The sequence below is a fragment of the Sminthopsis crassicaudata genome, chromosome 3 (genome assembly GCF_048593235.1).
Source record: "Sminthopsis crassicaudata isolate SCR6 chromosome 3, ASM4859323v1, whole genome shotgun sequence".
Lineage (NCBI taxonomy): Eukaryota > Metazoa > Chordata > Mammalia > Dasyuromorphia > Dasyuridae > Sminthopsis > Sminthopsis crassicaudata.
The window spans coordinates 100,029,838-100,056,962 of NC_133619.1; the positions used below are offsets into that span (position 1 = coordinate 100,029,838).

General features: G+C 33.7%; 1 long non-coding RNA gene across 1 annotated transcript in view; it reads right to left on the bottom strand.

The window, feature by feature from the left end:
* Nucleotides 1–27,125, bottom strand: part of LOC141564883 (uncharacterized) — a 235,703-nt gene that overhangs the window by 70,253 nt on the left and 138,325 nt on the right. Inside the window, exon 3 of the long non-coding RNA XR_012488777.1 lies at nucleotides 25,531–25,766. This is a non-coding gene — a long non-coding RNA (uncharacterized LOC141564883). The remainder of the gene's footprint in view (nucleotides 1–25,530; nucleotides 25,767–27,125) is intronic.

The window sequence follows — 27,125 nt, forward strand, 5'->3', positions numbered from 1 at the left end:
ATGTCAGTCCCCTTCTCTTATTGGCAAGTTCTCTTTGATGCCTTCCATCCTGGGGAAGTGCACAGGGTCATCAGTTTCTATTCATTTTACTACTGTCTTTTTTGATTTTCTAGATGTTAACACATTGACATTTTTCCTCCTCCTTTTCCTGTGTGTTCCCCTATTGAAATGTAGAATATAAGCTCCTTGAAGGTAGGGACTGCCTTTTTTTTTTCTTCTGGTATTTGGCACCTGTAGCTTTGCCTTGTTCTTAATTTCTTGGGCTGTCTTTCTTAACATTTTCTCCAAAGTACCTATAAAGCAGGATTGGATTGTTACATTAATATACTGCTCTTGGAATCCACAGATTTTCCCAATGAAAGAACAAGCTTAAGAGGCACCTTCATTTTCCCACCGCTTCTACCAGCTACTTTGGACTTTTTTGGACTATGATGCTTGGACCTTTCTGCTTCTACTTTTCAACTTCTTTTTGAGTGTTGTCTCCCCACATTAGATTGTAAACTCTTTGAGGGCAGAAACTGTCTTTCTTTTTATTTGTATTCATATTTCCAGGTATCCATTTTTCACTCACTGCCTTCTCAAAGTATCTTTATGGCTTCCATTTTTCATTCACTTGCATCCAATTAAATACAACATAGGGCTCTGTGGATATAGACTCACTGATATAACAACAATGATATTATAATTTATGCCCCAATTTGTATAGCAAAATGGGGACTTGGGTTTCTCAAAGAGGAATTTTCTTATATAGCTTATTTTTATACTTCATATTTGGGATTAAGTAATAATACTTAACATAATATTCAATTAAAATACTTAAATACCTACATATGAAGAAGTTTAATTTATTTGTGGCTTTTTTAACTTGACTTATTTCTGATTTTTTGTCATACACTACAGTAAAGGTCAAAGTCAACTTTAAGAAAGACAGTTGTTTTGCCTAGAAGCAGAAAGTGCCAGAAAATTGTAACAAAAGCCTTTTATCTTCACTAACAAAATAAGAATGGAAAGAGATGGTCTGCTCCAAAATATAAATGTAATTTTAAATATAATTAAATGTAATCAAGAACAAGAAGTCAGTCAATTAGCATTTGTTAATGACTTTATGTTATTCAGTTCTGAAGTCTTTCAATGTGAGGGAACATATTTTGTTCTGTGGTAGCTCACACTTTGGAAGGCTAATATTACATCCTAAAGAATCATGTAAGTCAAGATGAGTCATTCAGATTTAAAATTTTTACTTAAGAACCAATGTTAAGTATTTGCTCTATAAAAAATTCTAGATTCTGTTTTATAGTTGCCCTCTTATAGATCATGTTTAAATTTGCAATTTTCCTGAAATACTTTTAATACATATTGTTTAAATATATAGGTTGAAACATAAATAGATAAATCAACAAACACACTATAAATCATTTTTAAGTTTTGAGTTAGTCTTAAATCATGAATCAGGAAAGCAATTTGCCACCTCTATTGAATTTCTTTCCCCCTTTTTATCTTAAATTGCTGAATGTCATCAGCACAGTATTAGTTCTGGATTATTTGCTTTACTTCTTTCAACAACCAAAGGACAGTAAGCACTAGTTATATTACTATGTAATGATGGCCACCCAGCAGGGTTCTTCATCTGAAGCAATTTGGAACACACAGCACATTTTTAACAATCAGTTTGTACAAATTGAGTCTGTTTAATACAGAAAAGGTATATTAAAATGGAAGTATACAATTTAGCTCACCCTTTGTGATATCTTAAGTTATTTTTCTTGCTATAAGATCAAGATTATATCTCTGGAGAATATCTTTTTCTTTCTTTTTATTTTCCTCTAAGCCTATTATAAAGACAGTCTTAGGAGAGGTGTTTGAAATTTATAAGAACTCACAATATATCACCTACATTTTATTAGACAAAATATCTTTGCCACCACTATGGAGTGATCCAAATTTAATACTGCTTGGTACCTGAGACAATTAACTTGGTGATCAATACAGTTTAGAGATTTTCGACTATGGCTTCAGGCGGTACCTTCACTCTATGAAATTCAATAACCACATTCAGTCAACTGTAATTCCATTTGGTCTAAAAAAAAAAAAAAAAAGGAAAAAAAAAAGTTATTTTTAAGTGTTACTTGAACAAATATGACTTAATAATTGATTGTATAATGAGAAATTAAGTATTACTTTTAAAATATGGATTAATATTATATACCTTAGGCCCAAAATATACATTTGTATTATTTAAGTTAAATGTCAATGGTAATTTAACAATTTTCAGGAAAGTACATGTAAATATGCCATAGGTAGTTAGAACACTCTTAGTTAACACAGGAAGACAATAAATGATTTGGTGAACATCTTAAGGCAATGACATCTGCCATAATAAAAGGGGCTTATCTGGAGAGAAGAATATCAAAAATAAAAAATACTAAACCAAGAATTGGGAGAATTGGGCTATCCTTTAGTCATTTTTTTTTTGCCACTAGCTAGTTTTTTGATCTTGACTAAATTAAGTATCTACAAAGGATTTCCTCATCTGAAATGAGGTTAGACTAGATCATCTTTAAGCCCTAAACTCTCTCTTTATTCACCAAATGTTTATTGGACACATGTAACTTGACATCACATAGATATCTAACACTTAACTTGACCAAAACTGAATTCATTCTTTTCCCTAAAACATTCTCCTTTACAGATTTTCCTGTTATTATAGAGAGTATCACCATCATTCCAATTACCCAGGCTCACAACTATACCATGACTTTTTTTAATCTATCCTCATATGTAGTTACTAATTCCCTTGTTTCATCTCTTTTAGTGACTTCACACTTCTCTACCCTAACTCTGCCAATTCCTTAGTGCAGTCCCTCATCCCTCCATACCTGTACTATTGTAACATGCTAGTTGATCTGCCTTCCTCAATCCCTTTCTGTTCTAGTCGATTTTCCCCTTCTATAGGTCTCACCATGTCAATATACTACAGTGGGTCCTATTACTTCCAAGAATGAAAAATAAAATCTCGTTTCTTTTAAGGCTCTTCATAACTTTACCCCTTTTTAGTTTTCCAGGCCTCTTATACTTTATTTTCCTCTACTTACTCTATGATCCAACAATACTGGCTTCCTCCTTGATATTTCCTGCACAAAACATTCCATTATAGACTCCATGCTTTTATACTAATTGATTCCCATGACTGGAATATTCTCCCTCTTCATCTACACTTCCTGACTTCCCCAGCTTCTTCAGATCCCAACCACAAAGCCTGTTTCATACCAGAAGACTTTTGTGATCTTGCATTCTTGATACTAGTGTCTTCCCTCTGAGATTATATCCAATCTATTCTAAATATATATTGTTTTTATGTAGTTGTTTCCTTTAGTCTCTCTCATTAGACTGCGAGCTCCTTAATAAAAGGACTATATTTTCCTTTCTTTGATGTCCAGCACTAACCACAGTGCTTGGAATAAAGAAGGCATTTAATAAATTCTTGTTGACTCTTGTTCTATTAAGCATAATTTCTTGTTTTAAAAATACTGTGAAATTGCAAATGTTTTTTTTTTTCTGTTTTTTTTTTTTCTTTTAACTTTTCATTGACAGAACATATGCTTGGGTAATTTTTTACATTATCTCTTGCACTCACTTTTGTTCCGACTTTTCCCTTCCCTACCTTCACCCCCACCCCTAGATGGGGTGTTATTTATGTTAATTATGTTATAGTGTATCCTAGATACAATATATGTGTGTAGAACTGAACAATTCTTTTGTTGCACGGGGAGAATTGGATTTAGAAGGTAAAAATAACCTGGGAAAAACAAAAAACAAAAGTGCAAATAGTTTACACGCATTTGCCAGTGTTCCTTTTCTGGGTGTGGCTAATTCTGTCCATCATTGATCAATTGGAACTGAATTAGATCTTCTCTTTGTCCAAGATATCCACTTTCATCAGAATATATCCTCATACAATATCATTGTTGAAGTGTATAATGATCTCCTGGTTCTGCTCATTTCACTTAGAATCAGTTCATGTAAGTCTCTCCAAACCTCTCTGTATTCATCTTGCTGGTCATTTCTTAAAAAAACAATAATATTCCATAACATTCAATATATCATAATTTACCCAGCCATTCTCCAATTGATGGGAATCAATTTTTTTTTTCAGTTTTTAGCCACTACAAAAAGGGCTGCCACAAACATTTTTGTACATACAGGTCTTTTTCGCTTTTTTAATATTTCTTTGGGATATAAGACCAGTAGTAGCAAATATTTGGGAATATATCTACCAAAAGATAGTCAGGAATTATATGAGCAAAATTACAAAACACTTGCCACAAAAATAAAGTCAGATTTAAATAATTGGAAAGACATTCAGTGCTCTTGGATAGGCCTAGCAAATATAATTAAGATGACAATACTCCCTAAACTAATCTATTTATTTAGTGCTATACCAATCAGACTTCCAAGAAACTATTTTAATATCCTAGAAAAAATAACAACAGAATTCATATGGAACAACAAAAGGTCGAGAATTTCAAGGGAAGTAATGAAAAAAAAATTAAGTGAAGGTGGTCTAGCTGTACCTGATCTAGAACTGTATTATAAAGCAACAGTCACCAAAACCATTTGGTATTGGCTAAGAAATAGACTAGTTGATCAGTGGCATAGGTTAGGTTCACAGGGCAAGATAGTGAATAAAAATAGCAATCTAATGTTTGACAAACCCAAAGATCCCAAATTTTGGGATAAGAATTCATTATTTGACAAAAACTGCTGGGAAAACTGGAAATTAGTATGGCAGAAACTAGGCATGGACCCACATTTAACACCACATACTAAGATTAGATCAAAATGGGTCCAAGATTTAGGCATAAAGAACAAAATCATAAATAAATTGGAGGAACATAGGATGGTTAACCTCTCAGACTTGTGGAGGAGGAAGGAGTTTGTGTCCAAGGGAGAACTAGAGACCATTATTGATCACAAAATAGAAAATTTTGATTACATCAAATTAAAAAGTTTCTGCACAAACAAAACTAATGCAAACAAGATTAGAAGGGAAGTAACAAATTGGGAAAACATTTTTACAATTAAAGGTTCTGATAAAGGCCTCATCTCCAAAAATACAGAGAATTGACTTTAATTTATAAGAAATCAAGCCATTCTCCAATTGATAAATGGTCAAAGGATATGAACAGACAATTTTCAGATGATGAAATTAAAACTATTTCCACTCATATGAAAGAGTGTTCCAAATCACTATTGATCAGAGAAATGCAAATTAAGACAACTCTGAGATACCACTACACACCTGTCAGATTGGCTAAGATGACAGGAACAAATAACGATGAATGTTGGAGGGGCTGTGGGAAAACTGGGACACTGATGCATTGTTGGTGGAGTTGTGAAAAAATCCAACCATTCTGGAGAGCAATCTGGAATTATGCCCAAAAAAGTTATCAAGCAGTGCTACTACTGGGCTTATATCCCAAGAAATACTAAAAAAGGAAAAGGGACCTGTATGTGCAAAATGTTTGTGGCAGCCCTTTTCATAGTAGCTAGAAACTGGAAAATAAATAGATGTCCATCAATTGCAGAATGGTTGGATAAATTATGGTATATGAATGTTATGGAATATTATTGTTCTTTAAGAAATGACTAACAGGAGGTAATATAGAGAGGCTTGGAGAGACTTACATCAACTGATGCTGAGTGAAATGAGCAGAACCAGAAGATCATTATACACTTCAACAATGATACTGTATGAGGATGTATTCTGATGGAAGTGGATATTTTCAACATAGAGAAGAGCTAATCCAATTCCAATTGATCAATGATGGACAGAATCAGCTACATCCAGAAAAGAAACACTGGGAAATGAGTGTAAACCACTTATTTTTACCTTCTGAATCCAATTCTTCCTGTGCAACAAGAAATTCGGTTCTACACACATATATTGTATCTAGACTATATTGTAATATATTTAACATGTATAAGACTGCCTGCCATCTCGGGGAGGGGGTTGGGGGAAGAAGGTAAAAAATCTGAACAGAAGTAAGTGCAAGGGATAATGTTGTAAAAAATTACCCATGCATATGTACTGTCAAAAAAAAGTTATAATTATAAAATAAAATAAAAATTAAATTAAAAAAAGACCAGTAATAGCAGTGCTGGATCAAGGGGTATGCACAGTTTGATAACTTTTTGTGCATAATTCCAGATTGCTCTCCAGAATGGTTGGATTCATTCATAAGTCCACCAGCAATCCATCAATATCCTAGCTTTCCTGCATCCTCTCCAACATTCATCATTATTTTTTTCCTGTCATCTTAGCCAATCTGACAGGTATTTAGTGGTATCTCAGAATTGTGTTAATTTGCATTTCTCTGATCAATAATGATTTGGAACACTCGTAAGAGTGGAAATAGTTTCAATTTCATCATCTGAAAATGGTCTGTTCATATCCTTTGACCATTTATCAATTGGAGAATTGCTTGATTTCTTATAAATTAGAGTCAATTCTCTATATATTTTGGAAATGAGCCTTTATCAGAACCTTTAAATGTAAAAATGTTTTCCCAGTTTGTTGCTTCCCTTCTAATTTTGTTTGCATTAGTTTTCTTTGCACAAAGGCTTTTTAATTTGATGTAATCAAAATTTTCAATTTTATGTTTAATAATGATCTCTAGTTCTTCTTTGGTCACAAATTCCTTCCTCCTCCACAGGTCTGAGAGGTAAACTATGCTATGTTCCTCTTATTTATTTATGATCTTGTTCTACCTACCTAAATCAGGGACCCATTTTGATCTTATCTTGGTATATGGTGTTAAGTGTGGGTCCATGCCTAATTTCTGCCATAATAATTTCCATCTTTCCCAGCAGTTTTTGTCAAATAGTGAATTCTTATCCCAAAACTTGGGATCTTTGGGTTTGTCAAACACTAGATTGCTATAGTTATTGACTATTTTGTCTTGTGAACCTAACCTATTCCATTGATCAACTAATCTATTTCTTAGCCAGGGCCAAATGGTCTTGATAATAGTTAGGCTACCTACAGTTGATTTTTTTTTTCATTAATTTCCTTGAAATTCTCAACCTTTTGTTTTTCCATATGAATTTTATTGTTATTTTTTCTAGATCATTAAAATAGTCCCTTGGGAGTCTGGTATGGCACTAAATAAATAGATTAGTTTAGAGAGTGTTGTCATCTTTATTATATTCCCTTGGCCTATCCAAGAGCACTTAATAGTTTTCCAATTATATAAATCTGACTTTATTTGTGAGGAAAGTTGTTAGGATTACAAGGTGAGAACTCAGGTTGTCTGGGCAATTCTCTAGCTCAGAATTCACAACTTTAGTTCCGGCCTTTAGGGGGAGTTTACACCTTTGGACTTCTGAGGAGGAATTTACATGTTTAAAAGAAGTTTGCACCTTTAAGAGGAGCAAGTTCATTGGTTGAAGTATTTCCCCAAGCCCTATTGAGTTCTCACTACAATCTCTGTGAGGATAAAAGAGGGTAGCATTGGGTCTGGAGAGTAGTCTGGCTGGGAGATTGAGTTGAGATGGCAGACTGGAAAAATAACCTAGAGACACAGGAACTTTACAATTTGGCGCCCACAATGTGGGGCAAAGACTTTTACTTATCCTAACAAGGACTTATTCTGAGCCCTTCAGAAGAGCTAGCCCAGACGTTCGCATTTTGGCACCTGAACAGGGACAGACAAGATCCTGATTCCAGTGGAAAAACCTCTGATCCAGATTGCAGTGGAAAAATCTCTGACCCAGAAGTGTAGGTAACAAGGAAACTTTGTTAAAGAGCTAAAGTGAATTTCAGTGAAATGGGGCAAATGTCTTCTGTTCAAGGAAAATGCTTAGAGATCATTATTAAGGTTATGAAAAGCCAAGGATTGATTATAATTTTGGAGATTACTGAACTTTTAAAAACTGTGCAGGTCATATGTCCTTGTTTTTCTCTGGAAAAAGAATTGGATCTAGATGAATGGGAATTAGTAGGAGAATAATTAGATGAACACTACAATTCCAAACCAAACTTAATTTCCAAAGATACACTTCATACCTACAATTTAATCCAAGTGGCTTTAAAAATTGTTAGACTAAAGGAGCCAGAGGAAGAGGATGAATCAGATAGCAATGGAGTTAAGTACAATTCTGAATAGGAGCATTTCCCATCTCCTCCCTCTATTAACCCTGCAGGGGTGGAGGAAGAAGGAGGATCGGAAGAGCCAGTAACACAAATAGAACCATCTGTTATGCAGCCTATGACAAGATTAGGAAAATCAATGGTTAAAGCTAAGAGAGAAGGACAAGATATAAGTGATTTTATACATGCATATCCTGTGATTGAAGAGATTGACTCTGTAGGTAAAAAAAGGAGAAGATATGCACCTTTAGACTTGAATAAAATTAAAGATTTGAAAAAAGGTTGTACCCTTTATAGGGCTACATCAGCTTATGTTAAAATGTTACTAGATGGTTTGTCTTATGAAGTCCTAACCCCGAATGATTGGAAATCCATAGCAAGGACATGTTTAGAATCTGGACAAAATCTGTTGTGGCTTGTGGAATTTCATGAATTATGTAAGAACCAAGTCAGATGCAATTTGGAAAATGGAGTTAATACACAATTCTCTTTTGAGCAATTAACTGGTGAAGGTCAGTATGGAGAGAATTCAGAACAGATTAAATATACCATGACAATATATGAGCAAATTTCTAAGGCTGCAATAAAAGCTTGGGGTGTCCTCCCTGGACAGAAAGATTGGGGGGAGGCTTTCACTAAAATAGAGCAAGGTCCTAATGAACCTTTTGCGGATTTTGTGGGATGTTTGCAAACTGCTGTCAAAAGAACTATTGGAGAAAATTCAGCTACAAAAATAATGACCAGACATCTGGCTAAAGAAAATGCCAATGAGATTTGCAAAATAATTATATGGGGACTAGACAAAGATGATTTTTTAGAGGAGATCATAAGACACTGTGCTACAGGAGGAACAAATGCTTTTTACATCCAGACTATTATGAACATGGAAAGACAGGGACCCTCCTGGCAAGGGACTTATAGAGAAACGTGGTGATGTTTTCAATGTGGAAAAATTGGACATCTAAGAGCTCATTGTAGATATGGAGATAGAGAAGACAGGATGAGAGAAGACTTTTAAAAACCCAGGTCCAAAATGTAACAAGGGCTTCCATTGGGCCTCCAAATGTAGATTGTTCCAGGGAAATGAGAGGTGAAGCCCAGCTCCAAGATATCAATCAAAAAAATAGGTGGGGCATTATGGCAGCTGAGTTTACACCCAAAGAGCCTTTAGAAGGTCAGGACTCTGATTTGATCAACCAGCAGAAAAGCAATCACATGGCAGAAAGGGATTACCTGATAAGTCAACCAAAAAGCAATCAGATAGCAGAAATGGATTACACTTGGAAAGAATACAGGCCTTTTAAACCAACAGGGCTATGTCCAGTGCAAACAGCTCTAATGTAATTGCCAAATGATGAGAAAAGATTTAGAAAGTGATAAATAAAAGGAAATTAGATAGGTTAACTGCCTGGGAGAGAGGGTTTGCTTGTATTTTAACAGACAGAAGGAAACAGATGGAAAAGGAAACAGATGGGTGGCAACAGGCACCTGGAGAGAGACAGAAAAAGAGAAAGACCTAAAAACAAAGGAGAAAATCTAAGAAACATCTGACACTAAAAGAGAATGGCTAATAAGAAGACTGTTAAAGAACTTTAAAACCAGTAGGAATCATTGGATTTCCTAACACAAGATGAGACTAATGGACAATGGACTTATGGACATTTATAAATTCTCAATTTATGATTATTTGATCATGGTCATCTTAGCCAATCTGACAGGTATGTAGTGGTATCTCAGAATTGTGTTAATTTGCATTTCTCTGATCAATAATGATTTGGAACACTCATAAGAGTGGAAATAGTTTCAATTTCATCATCTGAAAATGGTCTGTTCATATCCTTTGACCATATGATCATATAGTATTTGTTACATCACTTCTAGCATGTGTTATGTTACTATGTATTTATGCAATTAATGTAATTATTTGTAATACCTCCCATATTGATGGATTTATGTTTCAAGGCTATGACCACCCTATGTTCTAAATCAAAAGAAAGGGGGAGATGTTAGGATTACAAGGTGAAAACTCAGGTTGTCTGGGCAATTCTCTAGCTCAGAATTCACATCTTTAGTTCTGGCCTTTAGGGAGAGTTTACACCTTTGGACTTCTGAGGAGGAATTTACATGTTTAAAAGAAGTTTGCACCTTTAATAGGAGCAAGTTCATTGGTTGAAGTATTTCCCCAGGCCCGTTGAGTTCTTACTACAATCTCTTCGAGGATAAAAGAGGGCAGCATTGGGTCTGGAGAGTAGTCTAGCTGGGAGATTGAGTTGAGATGGCAGACTGGAAAGATAACCTAGAGACAACAGGACCTCTACAATTTGGCACCCACAATGTGGGGCAAGGACTTTTGCTTATCCTAACAAGGATTTATTCTGAGCCCTTCAAAGGAGCTAGCCTGGACCTTCACAGAAAGTGTTTTGTAATTTTGCTCATATAATTCCTGACTTTCCTTTGGTAGATAGATTCCCAAATATTTTATGCTATTGACAGTTATTTTGAAAGGAATTTCTCTTTGTATCTCTTGCTGTTGGATTTTGTTGGTGATGTATAAAAATGCTGAGGATTTATGTGGATTTATTTTATATCCTGCAACTTTGTTAAAGTTATGAATTATTTCTAATAGCTTTTTAGTAGATTCTCTGGGGTTCTTTAAGTATACCATCATATCATCTGCAAAGAATGATGGTTTGGTTTCCTCATTACCTACTCTAATGCCTTTAATCTCTTTATCGACTCTTATTGCTGAGGCTAGTGTTTCTAATACAATATTGAATAGTAATGGTGATAGTGGGCAACCTCGTTTCACTCCTGATCTTACTGGGAAAGGTTCCAGTTTATCGCCATTACATATGATGTAATTGACAGTTTTAAATATATGCTCCTGACTATTTTAAGGAAAAATCCATTTATTCCTATCCTCTCTAGTGTTTTTATTAGGAATGGATGTTGGATTTTATCAAATGTTTTTTTCTGCATGTATTGAGATGATCATATAATTTTTGTTAATTTGGTTATTGATATAGTCAATTATGCTACTAGTTTTTCTAATATTGAACCAGCCCTGCATTCCTAGTATAAATCCTACTTGGTCATAGTGTACTATCCTGGGGATGATTTTCTGTAATCTTTTTGCTAATATTTTATTTAAGATTTTAGCATCAATATTCATTAGGGAGATTGGTCTATAGTTTTTTTTCCACCCGGTTTTCAACCTACCCGGTTTAGGTATCAGTACCATATCTGTGTCATAAAAGGAATTTGGTAGGACTCCTTTAATCCCTATTTTTTCAAATAGTTTATATAGCATTGGAGTTAATTGTTCTTTAAATGTTTGGTAGAATTCACTTGTAAATCCATTTGGTCCTAGGGATTTTTTCTTAGGGAGTTGGTTAATAGCTTGTTCTATTTCTTTTTCTAAAATGGGACTGTTTAGACTATTTACTTTTTCCTCTGTTATACTAACATGTTTTAAGCAAGAAGGCAGGAGGATTGGATTGACTAAAGGTAAGCCTCTGGAATTTGAAACTAAAAAATGTTCAAAACCACTTTCTATAATATAATCATGTTCAAATCCTCAGAACAAAGATCTGGAAGGAACCTTAGAGATAACTAGTCCCACCTCTTCATTTTAAAGATAATAATACATACCCAAAGAGATAAAGTGACTTGTTGATTCCATAATGGAAAATGATGAATAACATTATTTAGAATTGTATTCAGATCATAGAATTATCGATAAGGAGCTCAAATCCTTTAACCATAAGTTAGTGAGGTAGCCCAGTAGATAAAGTGCTGTGATGTGAACCAAAAAGACTCATCTTCATGAGTTCAAAACCAGCCTTAGTCGTTTCTAAGCTGTGTGACTCTGTTTGGCTCAGTTTTCTCTTCTGTAAAATAAGCTGAGAAAAAATATCAAACCACTCCAATATCTCTGCCAAGAAAACTCCAAATGGGGTCATGAAGAGTTGGACATAATTGAAAAATGACTTTTAATGAAAACCAAATCCAATCCAATTTTATTTTATATATAAGAAGATGACATAACAGGGAAATAAAGTGTTTCCTTATAGTCTTAAAGGTAGAGAAACAAAGCCAATGTTGAAATCCAGGACTACTGACTTTAAATCTTATCCCTTTTTATGTACTATGCTGTTTCCCTCAAACTACTAAGGGCCTGTGTTTTCATTTATCTCCATCTGGTTTCATTAATAATATACTCTACAAAACTTTCCAATAGCCAGCTACATCCAAAGAAGATACTGCTTCCTAAGAATATAGGTTTTAATGAAAGGGAAGGTGCGTCAATCCAGATTGTTTAACTGTCCAAATAAGAATAATATCTTGTGTTTTAGATGAGATTGAGAAGGATGATATGTATAGAGAGAGTAAAATTTAGAGAATGAGTAAAAAAGACATGATCTAAAGGAACTAAAAAAAATAATTAGTAAGAGGAGCCAAGGATTTAAAATGCTCAATTTCATTTTATAATAAGACAACATAATACAGATATAAATCCAACTTCTTATCTTCTTTTAGTAGAGTAATAGAAAGTAAGCTTGGTTGCTAAAGTAATTGGCCTACAGAAATTGATATTTTGCTCTAAGGGCTCTAAAGGAAAGGCATGGTTCTCTGCTAATGCCATTATTTTCTGTTCATACTCTTGATACTTTATTAAGAAGAAATACATCTAATAGTATTTATGGTCCTTAAATAGTCACAGAATATCAGTCTAGATCCCAATAGCCTCTAGTCCAATCCAATTGCATAATAGTGGTGTCCTCTATGATATCACTGGCAAGGGGTTATGCATGCTCTGAAGACTGCCAAGGGTGAAGAATCCACTATATCTTGAAGTTTCTAACACCATTTTGGGATAGCTCTCATTATTAGGAAATTTTACTATTGAGCTAAAATCTGCCTGTTCACCTTCTTTCCTCTCCTGCCTTCCCATACTTTTTATGACCACTTTAAATACTCTTCTTACATTTTTGTGCATTTCTTGTACTCTAATTAAACTTTACTACACTATTATTTCTCAAACATGGTATTCTGTGTTCCAACTTTTTACTTCTTCATTTCCTACCATCTTCCCTTATTTGGATTGTAGTCCTATGAGATTGCAGTTTTGGTACTTACACTTCATTTGTACCTCTTTTCACTCAATAGAGAGTTGAAATGTAAAGCAAAGAACTCCTCCCTAAACTTTGAAACAGTCTCCCAGGTCAACCTACTTTTCCTTTCTCTCCTCCTCATACAAGACTCCACTATGCCCTGACCCAGGAACTTGCCTTCTTTCCTTAGCTACTTTTGTGAAATTTTTTCCTTCTTAGCTTTTAAACTCCTTGAGGTCAGGGATTGTCTTTTTTCTTTTAGTCCCTAAATTTAGCACAATGTCTGAGACATGGTAAGTGCTCTAAAAATATTTGATTAACTTTTAGTTGCCTGACTCTCATGCCTAGAATTATCTCTCATTTTACTTCTTCATCCTGGGTTTTCTTGTCATCTCAAAAACTCATCTAAAATCCTTCTGAAGTGTCCTTTTATTTACTCCCCATCCCCACTCCAGTAGCTTCTCTCTATTTACAATGTATGTGTCTCATATGTATATAGTTATTTTCATGCAGTTTCTATTAGACTTTGAGCTCCTTAGGATCAGGGATTAGTTTGTTCATTTTTGGCTTTTTTACTTGACACAAGTACTTAAATAAATGAATAAATATTTGTTAATTTGATTTTAGTTCACATTTCTTCCCAAATGTAGGATCATAGTACCCAGAATTTCAGGTGATATGACCCATAGCTGTGGAGGCTCTCAGAGAATTGACCTGCCCCATAATAATCACCAGTGCTTCAAATGGAAGTATTACTAGTACTAGTACTAGTACTAGTACTACTACTTGGCATTTATAAAATATTTTAAGGTTTGCAAAGTACTTTACATGTGCTATTTCATTTGATCCTCACAATAATCCTGTGAAGTAAGTGCTGTTATTATACCTATTTTAGAGATAAGGAAATTGAAGCTGACAAAAGTCAAATGGCTTCCTTAGGATCCCACGCTTAAAGTTTTCTCTACACTTGCTTTTGTGTTGTAGTGCAGTTTTCCCATCCTCTTCCTAAAATTCAATGCCTATAATTTAGTACTATATTCCAGATATTTTTTAACCAGAACAAAGGACAATGGGACAATGTTTTTTTCTCATCCTGAATTTCATGTATATAATATATAAAAGTCATAGGATTTTCAGTCTTTTAATTAAACTTTTTGATATGCCAGAATAATTTTTAAGCTTTGCAACCTTTGCTAAGAATTTCTGACATAAATTCAAAGATACTTTTACCTCTAATGAATAATTAATAAGTTAAAAACAACAACATTGGGACAGAACTGAATAGTCTCTAATGAAGTATTTCACCTATATTCATTGACTAAGTCTTGACTTCTTTTCCCACTCCCCTTCTTACCTCCTGTCTCATAAGCTTCTGTTCTCTCATTGAGTCACTGTCATGTCACATAATCTATAAAACATCTCTGTTTTCTCCTCTAGAGAAGACAAAGTACCAAACAGCAGAGACTACTTTAAGTATACTTAAGAATACATGTCTCAATTCATTCTGTTTTATTAGAATTAATTTGATTTCTTAGTCTTATATTTTTGGTATTGATTAATGGAATTGTTTACAGCAATATCATCATCATCTAAAGAGCTTATTATCTGTGTTGCTAGTATTGTATGAAATGGGCAAAATAAACACATCTACTGTCTGCACATTTATAAAGTAAAACATGTAATTATAATACAGGCAGAAAATTGCATTTATAACATACAGAGTCCTAAATCAAACTGTAGTGAATTAAAGAAGGGTTGATAGATACACAAAATATTTGAAACAGCAAGTGTCTGAAAACCATTTATTTCATTACTAGACTCTCATTGAGAAATATACTTATAGCAAGAATTTATGTCATTATCAAAAATTGGAAACATAACCCATCAGGTGGAGAATGGTCAAACAAATGTAATAAAATATTATTATACCAAAAGAAATGACAAAAGGGGTAAATTTTGAGAATCCTGATAAGACAGATCTCTATGAACTGAAACATAGTGAGGTGAACAGAACCAGAAAACAATAGAATCACTGACATTATAAAGGAGAGTAACTTTGAAAAACTTAAGCAATCAGGTCAATTCAATGAGTGATCATGACATTAGAATACATGCTTTCCATTTCTTGGCATTGTAGACACCAAATGTGACACATATTTTCAGACATGAAAAAAACAACATCAAAGTGTTTTATTTGATTATTTCTATTTGTACAAAGAGACACTTGTAGGAAAGAGTTGATTGGTCATGATCACAATAATATACAGAGAAAAAGGATTAAGTATTTAAGAAGTACTTTCTATATGTTAGACATTATGCTAAATGCTTCACACCTTTTATTCTCACAAAAGTTCAGGAAAGTGTTATTGTTATCCTTACTTTACATTTGAGGAAACTAAAGCAGACAGACTTATCAAGGGTTGCACAGTTAGTGTCTTAGACCAGATTTGAAATCAGGTATTCCTGATTCTAGGCCCCCCACTATCTACTGTGCTAAAGAAAAGAACATCAATTAAAAAAAAATCCAGAAAACAGATGGAAATTCATAAAGATAGACAAGAAGTTGCTGCTACCATGTAAATTGGATGCATACTTAAAAACAAATAAACAAGCTGTACATAGTAGATTATAATATAATCATCTTTTTCTGTCTTTTTGTGTGCAACTGTATATGTTTAATAATGACTATCAAGTTCATATTGTAAAAATATTTATTCTGAAAAATAAAAGTTCAGAACAATAAAAACCTGAACATTTTGAAATGCCTAGGATCAGGTGGGCATGCAAAAGTGCAAAGATATCTTCCGAGAGGTTAATCCTTAGTAAAATGTTATCACTACTGTATTGGGAAGTCGAGTGCAAAACACTGCCTGACAGATGACAAATGTAGAGTTCTAAGGTGCCCCAGACTAACACAAACTGCACACCTGACATTTTAGGAAATAGTCTTTTTCTTTTATTCATTTCTAAATATCAGTACCTAAAAGGATTCCATTTAAGATATTAGAATAGTGATTTTTATGGGTCTTTTTTTTGCTTTCCTGAGCTCCAAGATACCTATGAGCAAGCTAAGTCTGTAATCTAATGGATCAGTGATATTTCCTTAGGGTAATAAAAACAAATAATAAAAATCATTATTTTTTTAAACTTTCATTGTTTGTACACAATCACTGCATTTTTAAAAGAATTTTTAAAATGGGTTAATGATAAAGAGAAATTTACAATGCCATTTAAACAAACACATAGACACATACATATCCACAAACACATACAACACACTACAATCTACTGATAAAAGGAGTGATTATTGATTCAAAGGAGTCATGAAAGCCGCTATTCTTTTTTCAATCATATAGAGTCCCTATATGCAGATCACTATGATATAAGAATTCTTTAAGATAAGTAATCCTATTTTAATAATCTATTGTAGATCAAGAACTACCTATAACCATGAAAATGCTAAGCAATAGAACAGCCATAAAAATTTATAGGATTATCAGAAAAATGCAACAATGGCAATTTTGACTTATTGTCTGAGGGTATCAAAAAGAAACTAACTTTCTTCTAGGACAATGGTGATAAGGTTTATCATAAGATCTGCTTAATGAATTTTATAAAAATCATGTTCAAAGAAAATATTTAATAAAAAGAAAAGTTTCACTGGCTATAGAAAATATAAAAGTTACCATACTGAATATTTTTCTTTGAATTACATTTCACCTGAAAAAAAAGTTTGGTAGATATGGAAGATATGAAACCTTTAATTCCTTGAGAGAAAAATTTATTCCATAAAGAATAGACTGTTGGATAATATAGAAATACTATGGAAATACTCTTTTTTCTCTCATTCTCTTTTTTTAAATGCTTCATGGGAAAAATTATGTGCACATGGGTGACTAATTTTTATTTGTCAAGAATCTATGAGTCTAGATTTTCCCTGTTCTGGCAGTGATAGTAGCTCTCTATTCCCAAGTAGGTGTTCTTTGAGAACTGTAGCTGAAAAGTCCATCTTAGTGATCTGAGAGATACCTTCTCCCAACTAGCTAGATTGGTTCTTGGACATGAAACAATAATTTATGTCTGGATCTATCCACAAAGTTTTCCTATATAGCCCATGAGAGCTCAGAATCACCTTCTTACCACAATGAAGCTTAAGAGATAAACTTTTAAGTGGAAGTGTGTGTGTGTGTGTGTGTGTGTGTGTGTGTGTGTGTGTGTGTGTGTGTATTTAATTGGGAAGGTTCATATCCCATGGCTCCTGGGAAGTCTTGGTGAAATGATGTGACTAAATTTTAAAGTTCTAGCTTGACTTTAAAGAAAATCAATAAGCAGTGACTGAAAGGGTAAAATCAAAACCAGTATTTTAAAGACATGAACAGATGTTTAATATGTTCAACTAGTGATTTGCTAAATTATGCCCTGAGGCCCTGTAAAAGTTGAGCTTGTTTCCAAAAGAACTTAATATATTTAAAACAATAGTTTATGTACTAGAAAGATTTGGTTGAGTAAAATGTAATTGAAGATGTGATGATGATTAAAAAAGATAAAGCTAAATGAAGTTATCAAATGGGAATGAAAATTAATTAACTTAGATAATATACATATAAACATTATATATTATATACACATATAAATCTATACATATGGGACTGGTGTTTGTACAAAGATAACTAAAAGTTTTTTCTTTTTCTAAATAGTCATTATTCACCTTTGCAAAACCTTGTGTTCCAAATTTTTCTTCCTTCCCTACCCAAAACAGCAAGCATTTTGTTGTAGATTAAATATATGCAATTTTTCTAAACACATTTCCATATTCGTCATGCAGTACAAAAAAAAATCTGATCAAAGAGGGAAAAAACACAAGAAAGGAAAAAAAAACAAGCAAATAAACAACAACCAAAAGGTGAAAATATTATAATTTGACCCAAATTGGCTCCAGAATTTTCTCTCTGAATGCTGATGTCTGTTGGAATTACCTTGAATCACCACATTGTTGAAAAGAACCAAGTCCATCACAATTGTATAAATTTCAAATCTAATTGTTGTTACTGGCATATTGGTCATTGTAAGTCTTTTTTCAGTTCCTCATTGTGATGATTTGATTCCTCAGGTGTTATCTAGCACCTCATTTCAAAACCTATGAAAATTTTATTTAAAATCCCATTAAAGATTTTATCCTTCTATTTAACATAGTTTAATAAAAAATCTTGACTAAAGTAAAAATTGGACAGAAGAACTAAATTGATGTTTATGTATAAATTGTGTGAAGATTAACATACTTAAATACACATAAAATTTTTAGTTGAAATATAAAATAGCTAGAAAGCAATCATTTGTAAATCTTTATATAAAATGTAAATCAAGTACAGATAAATAATGCTAATTTAAAGTGATCCTCACTGCTTGTTTTTACACATAGCCTTTTGGTGCTTCTGCCTGAGGACATTATGTCATGTTAATTAAAATTTGTGTCATGAGAAGTATAATGGGTAACTGTCCTCTGAACCAGAAAGACCTGAATTCAAGTCCTCCTTTTCCCCTTTCATCCCCTCTGCACTCCCAAGCAAGTTACATTTAAGAAAAGATTTATATATACCTATATGGATATATAGATGCAGACACACATTCACACCCACACCCATACCCCCCCCACATCTTTCCTATCCTTGCTGTTGCTTTAATTAAATTCTGCTCCATAACTTGCTTTGCTATTACTTAATCTTCCCTCACCCAAAGATCCCTCCCTTTGTCTTCTTCCCTCACCTTTTGCTTCCCCATCTGCTCATTCTTCCCCCTTTATTTCTTTATAGATTATAGAGGGTGCTATACCCTTTATGGTATTTATGTTGTGTTACTTATTGAACCCATTCCCAAGGTGAGTAGGTTTTCAGATCTATGAGTCCTGTCTAATGCTTCTGTGTCTTTTTTTCCTCTGGTTCTCATTTGTATAACATGATTGTTATTTTTACCTCAACTCTGCCAATCTTTCTTTTTAGCTATCCTATTGTTGATGTGAATCTTATATACATACATATAGATAGATAGATAGATAGATAGATAGATAGATAGATATAGATATATATGCATATATAAAACTTTAAACAATTTGTCGATGTTAAATTTCTTAAAATTTATTTTTTATATTGGCTCTTATATATTAAGTTTTCTGTTAAGTTCAAGTTTAGTTCGGAGAAAGTCCTAAAAAACTGCAAGTTCATTGAAGGTCCATTTTTTTCTCATTCAAGATTATAGATAATTTTGTTGTAAATGATATTTTTGGCCATGCGCCTATTCTTCTGATTGTCAGTAGATATAATTCTAGGACCTGTGGTCTTTTATTGTAAATGCTGATAAGTCTTGTACAATTCTATTTGTAATTCCAGAATATTTGAATAATTTGAAATTTGGCAATAATATTCCTGTGTATTTTCTACAAAGGATCTCTTTAAGGTGATGATTGGTGGATTGTTTTTCTATTTCTACTTTCCCCTCATGTTCTATCACTCGAGGACAATTTTCTTGGATTATTTCCTGCCTTATTGTGTCAAGGTTCTCTTTTTGGTCAGAACTTTCTGGAAGTACAATTATTCTTATGGTTCCCACTCTTGATCTGTTCTCCAGATTTGTTGATTTTCTTATAAGATGTTTCACATTCTGTTCTATTTTCTCATTTGTTATAATCTGTTTTGTTTTTCTTGGTTTCTCATGGCTTCACAGCCTTCCACTTGCCCATTTCTAATTTTCAAAGTATTGCTTTCATCTTTGAGACTCTGTACCTCTTTTCTAATCTGCTAACTTCTTTTTTTTCATAAGCTTCTTATTGTTTTTGGATGATTTTATTTTATTTTATTTTATTTTAATTTTTCCTCAAGTCTTTCATTTGATTTTTTAATTATTTCTTGAGTTCTGTAAATTCTTGCCATACAGGGTAACCATTTTACAACTCTTTGGGGTAGAAACTTTTTTTTTTTTTTTTTTTTTTTTTTACTAATATCCTCCTCTGAAGATTAACCCTGTTCGTCCCTGTTCCCATAATATGTTTCAGTGGTAAGATTCTTTTTTCTTTGACAATTCGTTTTTCCTTTTAATAAGAGGTATTTGTGTAAGCACCTCTAATCATGGGGTGGGAGAATGGTGCCTCAAGCTTCCCTTCAACTCTCTCCTCTGACCAGGAACCCCAAACCAAGAGCTCTACCCTCCTGTAAGCACCCACAGCCAGCAGTGCCTCTGCCTCACTGCTTCTGCATTCACAGGGTGCTAGTTCCTTCTTACCACATCCCTGCAGCACAGTTGGGCCTGGTCAAGGTTTGCTCAGTCATTCTGGACTCAAACCCCAACTCCACAGTCAGGGAGGTGAGAGTCTCTATGGATACTACTAAGGCTTCAGTCACACATAGATGGCCTACTTGATGTTTCCTGGAGCTATCCTGGAGGTATTTGCACTTCAGACAGGTTATTCCCCTGTCTGAAGCCTTTCTTCAGATCTTCTCAGATTGTATCTGGAGGACTCCTGATCTAACACAAGTCTTCTTGATTTTTTCACCAGTCTGTCTTCCCCTTATAGTGAAAATTTGTTCTATTTGTGGGGAAAATCTGGGAAAGCTTGAAATTTATGGATCTACTCTGCCACCTTCCCAGAATCCTCGCCCATAGTGAATTTTTCAAATTTCAGAATTCTCCTGCTTCCACTGATGACAGTTTTATGAGTCCCACTACCTGTAGTTGTATTCTTGTCATGCTTCACTTGATATTTTACCATCTCCCAAATTGCCATGCTGTTGCTTACTTTTCCTCTTCTATACTAGTCTATTCTTCTAAATCTAGGGGAAAAAATTAATCAATTCAGGCATTGCAACTGCAAATGCAAGTTGATCTAGTCTCTGATGACTCCATTCACCATTCCTGTGGCTAACTCTCTCAAAGTACTCTTCCCTACTTACTACTCATCCCCAAATAATTTTTCCCTATTAAAATGCAATCTCCTTGAGGTTCCATTTTGTGTATTTGTATCTTTAATATCTAGCATAGTGTCTTCTACATTATAAGTATTTAATAAATGCTTTTTCATTTATTCATTCATGCTTGTGTCCTAAACTTTAAAAATAGTATTTTATTATTCTAATTATATGTAAAGATAGCTTTCAACATACAGTTTTGTAAGATTTTGAGTTCCAAATTTTCTTTTCTCTCTCCCTCCATTAACTTCCTCTTTCCCCAAGACAGCAAGCAAGCTGATATGTTATATACATCATTTTATGTACAATTATTTAAAACATATTTCCATATTAGTCATATAGTAAAAGTAAAATCATAACAAAAAAGAAAAAACACAAAAAAGGAAAAGAAAACAAATTTTTAAAAAGATGAAACTTGATTAAAACTGCATTCAGTCTCCATAGTTCCCTCTCTGGTTGCAGATGGCATTTTCCATACCAAATCTATTGGAATTGTCTTGGATCAATCATCACAGTTGATCATAACATAATATTGTTTTTATTGTGTACAGTGTTTTGTTGGTTCTGCTCACTTCACTCAACATTAGTTCACATAAGTCTTTCCAGACTTTTCTGAAATCTACTTGCTCATCATTTCTCATAGAAAGATAATATTCCATTACATTTATATACTATAATTTATTTAGTCATTCCCCAATTGATAGGCATCTATTTAATTTTTAATTCCTTGCCACCACAAAAAGAGCTGTTACAAAAAATAAACAGCCTTTTAAACAAATTGAATTGATTCAACTTTTTAAATAATTCTGAATGAGATTTACTTAATTTAAAATTTTGTACATAATACTTGTCAGAAAAATCAGGTTACTACACATGCTGCAGAGCAAATATCACCCTAAAGCAACTGTTTGCTTTAATTCTTTGCTTAAAACCTGTTTTTTAAGTCATTAGTTATATGTATCAGAAGGAAGTATTTAGTCTATTGTGATCATTTAATTTGCTATTTAAATAGTAAGCAAGCTTTGCACTAGTTGCTAAAATTACAGAGAATAAGAGACCCAGAGGGAAATGCAATTAGGACATTGCATTATCACAGCACAATATAGGCCACATTTTACTGATATAAACATTACTCAAGGATTGCAAACATCACCGTTCAATATCTGGGCAGAATGCCCTAACAGTTTCTAGTATCCCTTTTGACATAGCCTCTTCTTTTCCTTTTTTGTTCTTTTTTTAGAAATGAATGGGTATTATTCTTTTTCTTATCCACTTTTCATTTTAAACATTCACAGAATCACAGATTTACAGTTGGATGGAAACTTAATTTTCATCCCATCCCTTTTGTTTTCCATGTAAGGAAATAGATTGAGAGAAATAACTTGTTGGTTGACTGAGTATTCACTAACTAAATTTTGGGGCTACAAAGGCAAAAACAAAACCAGTTCCTGTTCTCCAGGGTTGACAACTAAGGTGTTAAACATAAAAAAGGTTCCTACTTGGTGTGTGCCTCACCTGAGTAACCAAATGACAATAAAGCATATATATATGAAGCATCTAAGGCAGTGGAAAGAGGACTAAACTAGGGGCCATGAGTTTTAGGAGGTTTAATTATCCACAGGGATTGTGTTCAGGGTATTGGACAGCTGTGAATAAACAATGCAGGGGACGCTTAAGTAGTGACAGGAGAAAGGCTTGAATAGCCATGGAAATATGTGGGAAGCACTGTGTTGAGCATTGAGAATTCAAGACAAAATGAAACAATCCCTGTCCTCAAGGAAATTACATTCTTTTGGTGGGCTCAGATACATCAATATATACAAAATAGATATAATGCATTAAAGGTGAGGAGGAGGTGACTTGTATATGGAGGGATCAGGAAAGATTTCATGTAGAAGAGGATGCTTCATTTGATTCTTGAAGGAAGCTTATTATTTTCAGAGATTGAGATGAAGACAGTGTCTTCCAGATATGGGGAACACTCATTACAAAGGCACTCAGTTGGAGATGGAGTAACATATGAGAAACAATAAGAAATTTAGTTTGGTTAAGCAGAAAAATATGTATAGATTGGGTGATAAAACTAGACTAGTAAATTTGGATCAAGTTATGAAGAGTTTTGAATCCTCAAGTGGAAAAGTTTATATTTTGATTCTTGAGGTGATAAGACATCACAGAAGTTGACACAGAGATAAATGTGTAACACTTTTACTCTTGTATGAAATTAGTATAAAAGTATATGTATTTATATCTAACAAGAACTGCATAAATCCTTCTTCCAAAGTTTACTACCTCCCAATAATATAAAGGATAAGCCTCATGAGATTCCAAACTGTGAACTCACCAAACAGTGAAAAATATTAGCTAATGTGTGACCAATTACCACCAGTCCCATTTTCTCAGAAAGCAGAGTACTGTTTGCTCTCTACAGAGTTGTGCCAACAAAATTTTTAGGTCTCAAAGGAAGCCTTGACTTATTTTTGCCCTGGGCTGATTGAAGAACATTTTAAGCCTCCATTTGTAATCCATGCATATTGACTATGTAGCCAGTCAAGGAGGAAGAAACTAGAGATTGGATGGAACAAGGAGCCATCTGTGTCTTATATTTGAAAACTGATTCAGTGTGTTGTAATCTGTGGCAAAGCGACCGGAATTACAGGCTTCACCATGGGAGTGTTCAAAGAAATCAGATTTTAAAATGGATAATTGATTGATAATTCTTTCCAGGTGGTGTTGTGGTATAACTTCATTTCTGCAGGAATCTCTAGCCTACAGTTATGCTATTGGATTAAAATAAAATTGGAAGAAAAAGTTAGTTTTGATTATGTTGGCAATTGGAAATCTTACAGAAATGCATGAATATTAGTAGAAATTTCTATTAAATGGAATTTCCATCCCTTTCTAATAAAAAAAAAAAAAAGCACTTTGCCACAGTGATATAGCACAACTGCAGAGTCAGGGTCTCTAGCAAATGTATAGTAATGGATATGCATAAGCGAGTGTGCTGCTGATGGCGCACTTTATTTGCAAGGCTGGCATAGAGAGAGAAATCTGATTCTCTAGGTTGGAGGTGGCACTGCCATGCCTCCACTTAAAAACAAATAAGGTAAATTAGCTAATTTGAGGAGCCAGTTAGCTTGTAAAAAATATTTCTACATGTTCTTTTTTTACATTATTCTGGTCTTGATTTATTTACATTTTATATTTTAATAGCTGATGTGTGCTTATCTTACAGAACAAGACTTCTTAAAGTCATTGCTCTCTTTTTTCTCATGCTTACCAGCTCAAGAAATCAATTAAAGGATAGTCTAGAGTGTACTTCTTTATGGAACAGACTTATTTTACACTCACCTTCAAATGATCTTTGTTCTATCAGACATGCAGCTCAGACCAGACAACCCTTAAGGCACTGATGAAGCTCTAATTAGGAATGTTATGGTCAGAAAGCTAATAATGAGTACTGTAACATTGCCAAGAAGGTATCACTGACCAAGATTTGGAATGAAGACTTGACCACCTCAAGAGAAGTTAGGCTTAGAGAGGAAATAAGTTCCATAATTTTTGTTGAAATTAGTATCCTAGAAATGGTGCTGGACTTTGCTGCATGTGTATACAAGGTCATAAAGCCATAGAATTTGACATCTAAAGCTAGAAAGGACTTTAGAGACCAGGTAGTCCAACCTCAGTGTTATTCACCATACATTCTCTAAGAAGAGCAATGACATCACAAGGGTGATGTGTTGCTTTGGAAATAAATTAAAGTGAGTCATCATCTTCAATTTATCCTTAAGAGTTAATGGCATTTTTGATGTTGAGTGAAATGATCAGAAACAGGAGATTATATACTTCAAAAACAATACTGTATGATGATCAATTCTGATGGACGAGGCCCTCTTCAACAATGAGATGAACCAAATCAGTGTCAATAGAGCAGTAATGAACTGAACCAGCTACATGCAGCGAAAGAATTCTGGGAGATGATTATGAACCACTACATAGAATTCCCAATCCCTCTATTTTTGTCCATCTGCATTTTGGATTTCCTTCACAGGCTAAATATACACTATTTCAAAGTCTGATTCTTTTTGTACAGCAAAATAATTGTATGGAAATATATATATATATATATATATATATATATATATATATATATATATATATATATATATATATATATATATATATTGTATTTAATTTGTACTTTAACATAGTTAACATTATTGATCTACTTGCCATCTCGGGGAGAGGGTGAGGGAAAGGAGGGGAAAAATTGGAGCAAAAGGTTTTGCAATTGTCAATGCTGAAAAATTACCTGTAATGCTCTTTTTCTTTAAATTACGATTGGTTCTCTGTGAGCAGGTTTCTTGGGGAGCTTCTGGAGACAGCCTTAGTTTCAGTTCAGTTTCAATAGTCCCAAATGCAGCCAGAAGTTAAAGTCCTTTATTGTCTCTTCCAAAATCTTTTCTCCTTCACTTAAGGTTAGGCTAGTTTTCTGGAGGCCTTCGTCTCTCCTTGGCTCCCAAGAGCTCTTGTCCGAATGTGTCCAGCCTGTACAAACATGGAAGTAGGAATGAATCTTGACTCTGAATCTCCTCCCAGAGAGTGGGCTTGTACGTTTCTGCCTTGTGATTCTCCTGGAAGTCAACCCTACTTGTGAATCTCCCAAAATCCCCTGAAATTCTCTTGAAGTTCTGAGAGCTTCTCCAGTCCCACACTGAGTATACACCAATCATTATATCATGAGGAAACTATTGTTGTAGGATTTGTTGTAGGATTAAATCAATGCTAAATTAGATTTAACCATTGTCTCCTCAATTCTACTCAGTACCTTGTTTCAAGTTCTGGCCCATAACATCTCCTTGTAGGATCAGATCAATCGTACTGAACCTTGCTAAATTAGACAATTATTGTCTCTATTCATTCCAGTGACTTAGCACAATCTAAGAATCCTAACAATTACCCATGCATATATCTTGTAAATAAAAAGCTATAATAAAAAAAAAATTAAAAAGAGTTAATGGAATTTAGGGGACTGGTGATGATTTAGGCTGCAATTGGTGATCTTTTTCAATAAAGAACTTTCCCAAGTCTCAGATTATCTGAAGCAACACCTAAAAGATGGCCTAGTTTACCATCACAAAAATATCAATCTGGGAGGACAGAATTTCTGATGGAATAGAAAAGAAAATTTCTATTTGTACCCACTCTAAGCTATCAAATCCTGAGCAAAGAAGACTTGGACTGGGGTGTATTATTGGCTATCCAATGAAAGCCAGAGTCATGTGCATTTAAAGACAAAGTCAAGTAGCTTCATTTGAATTACATGGGCTTTTTAAATGCCTGTTTTTTCATGGTTATATTTTAAGGAATCATAAAGGAAAAGTGCAACAAAGAGTAAATTGTCCCAGCTATTTGAAAAATAAATAGAAAAATAGAAAATTAAAAACAAAATAAAAAAGCAAAATCTAGTCACCAAGTCCCAGGATACAAAATATGTTACCAAAAGTTACATTTCTTTGATAGACCACCCAAAAATAGAGATAGGGGCCACAGGTAGTATGGATGAAAGAAGAAGAAGGAAGAAAAGAAAGTAAGACAGGTACAAGATCCCCTTTCCCAAACTAACTAATTGGATATATCTTCAGGTACAAGATAAAGTCCCTGCAGAGAGAGGCCTGGGGAAAGATTCATTCTATGATCAACTTCAACTACTTTTTGCTCCATTCCATTTTTTAGTCTCATAAGCTGCATATATAATTTATTAATTGTAAATAGGGAGCTGGTGGTAGAATTGAGAAAGTTTTGGGATTGGATTCAAGAAAATCTAGTTTAAAATTTGGCTTCCACTGTGTGTGACTCTACACAAATCATTTCATATCTCTCAACTACATAATGATGACAATAGAA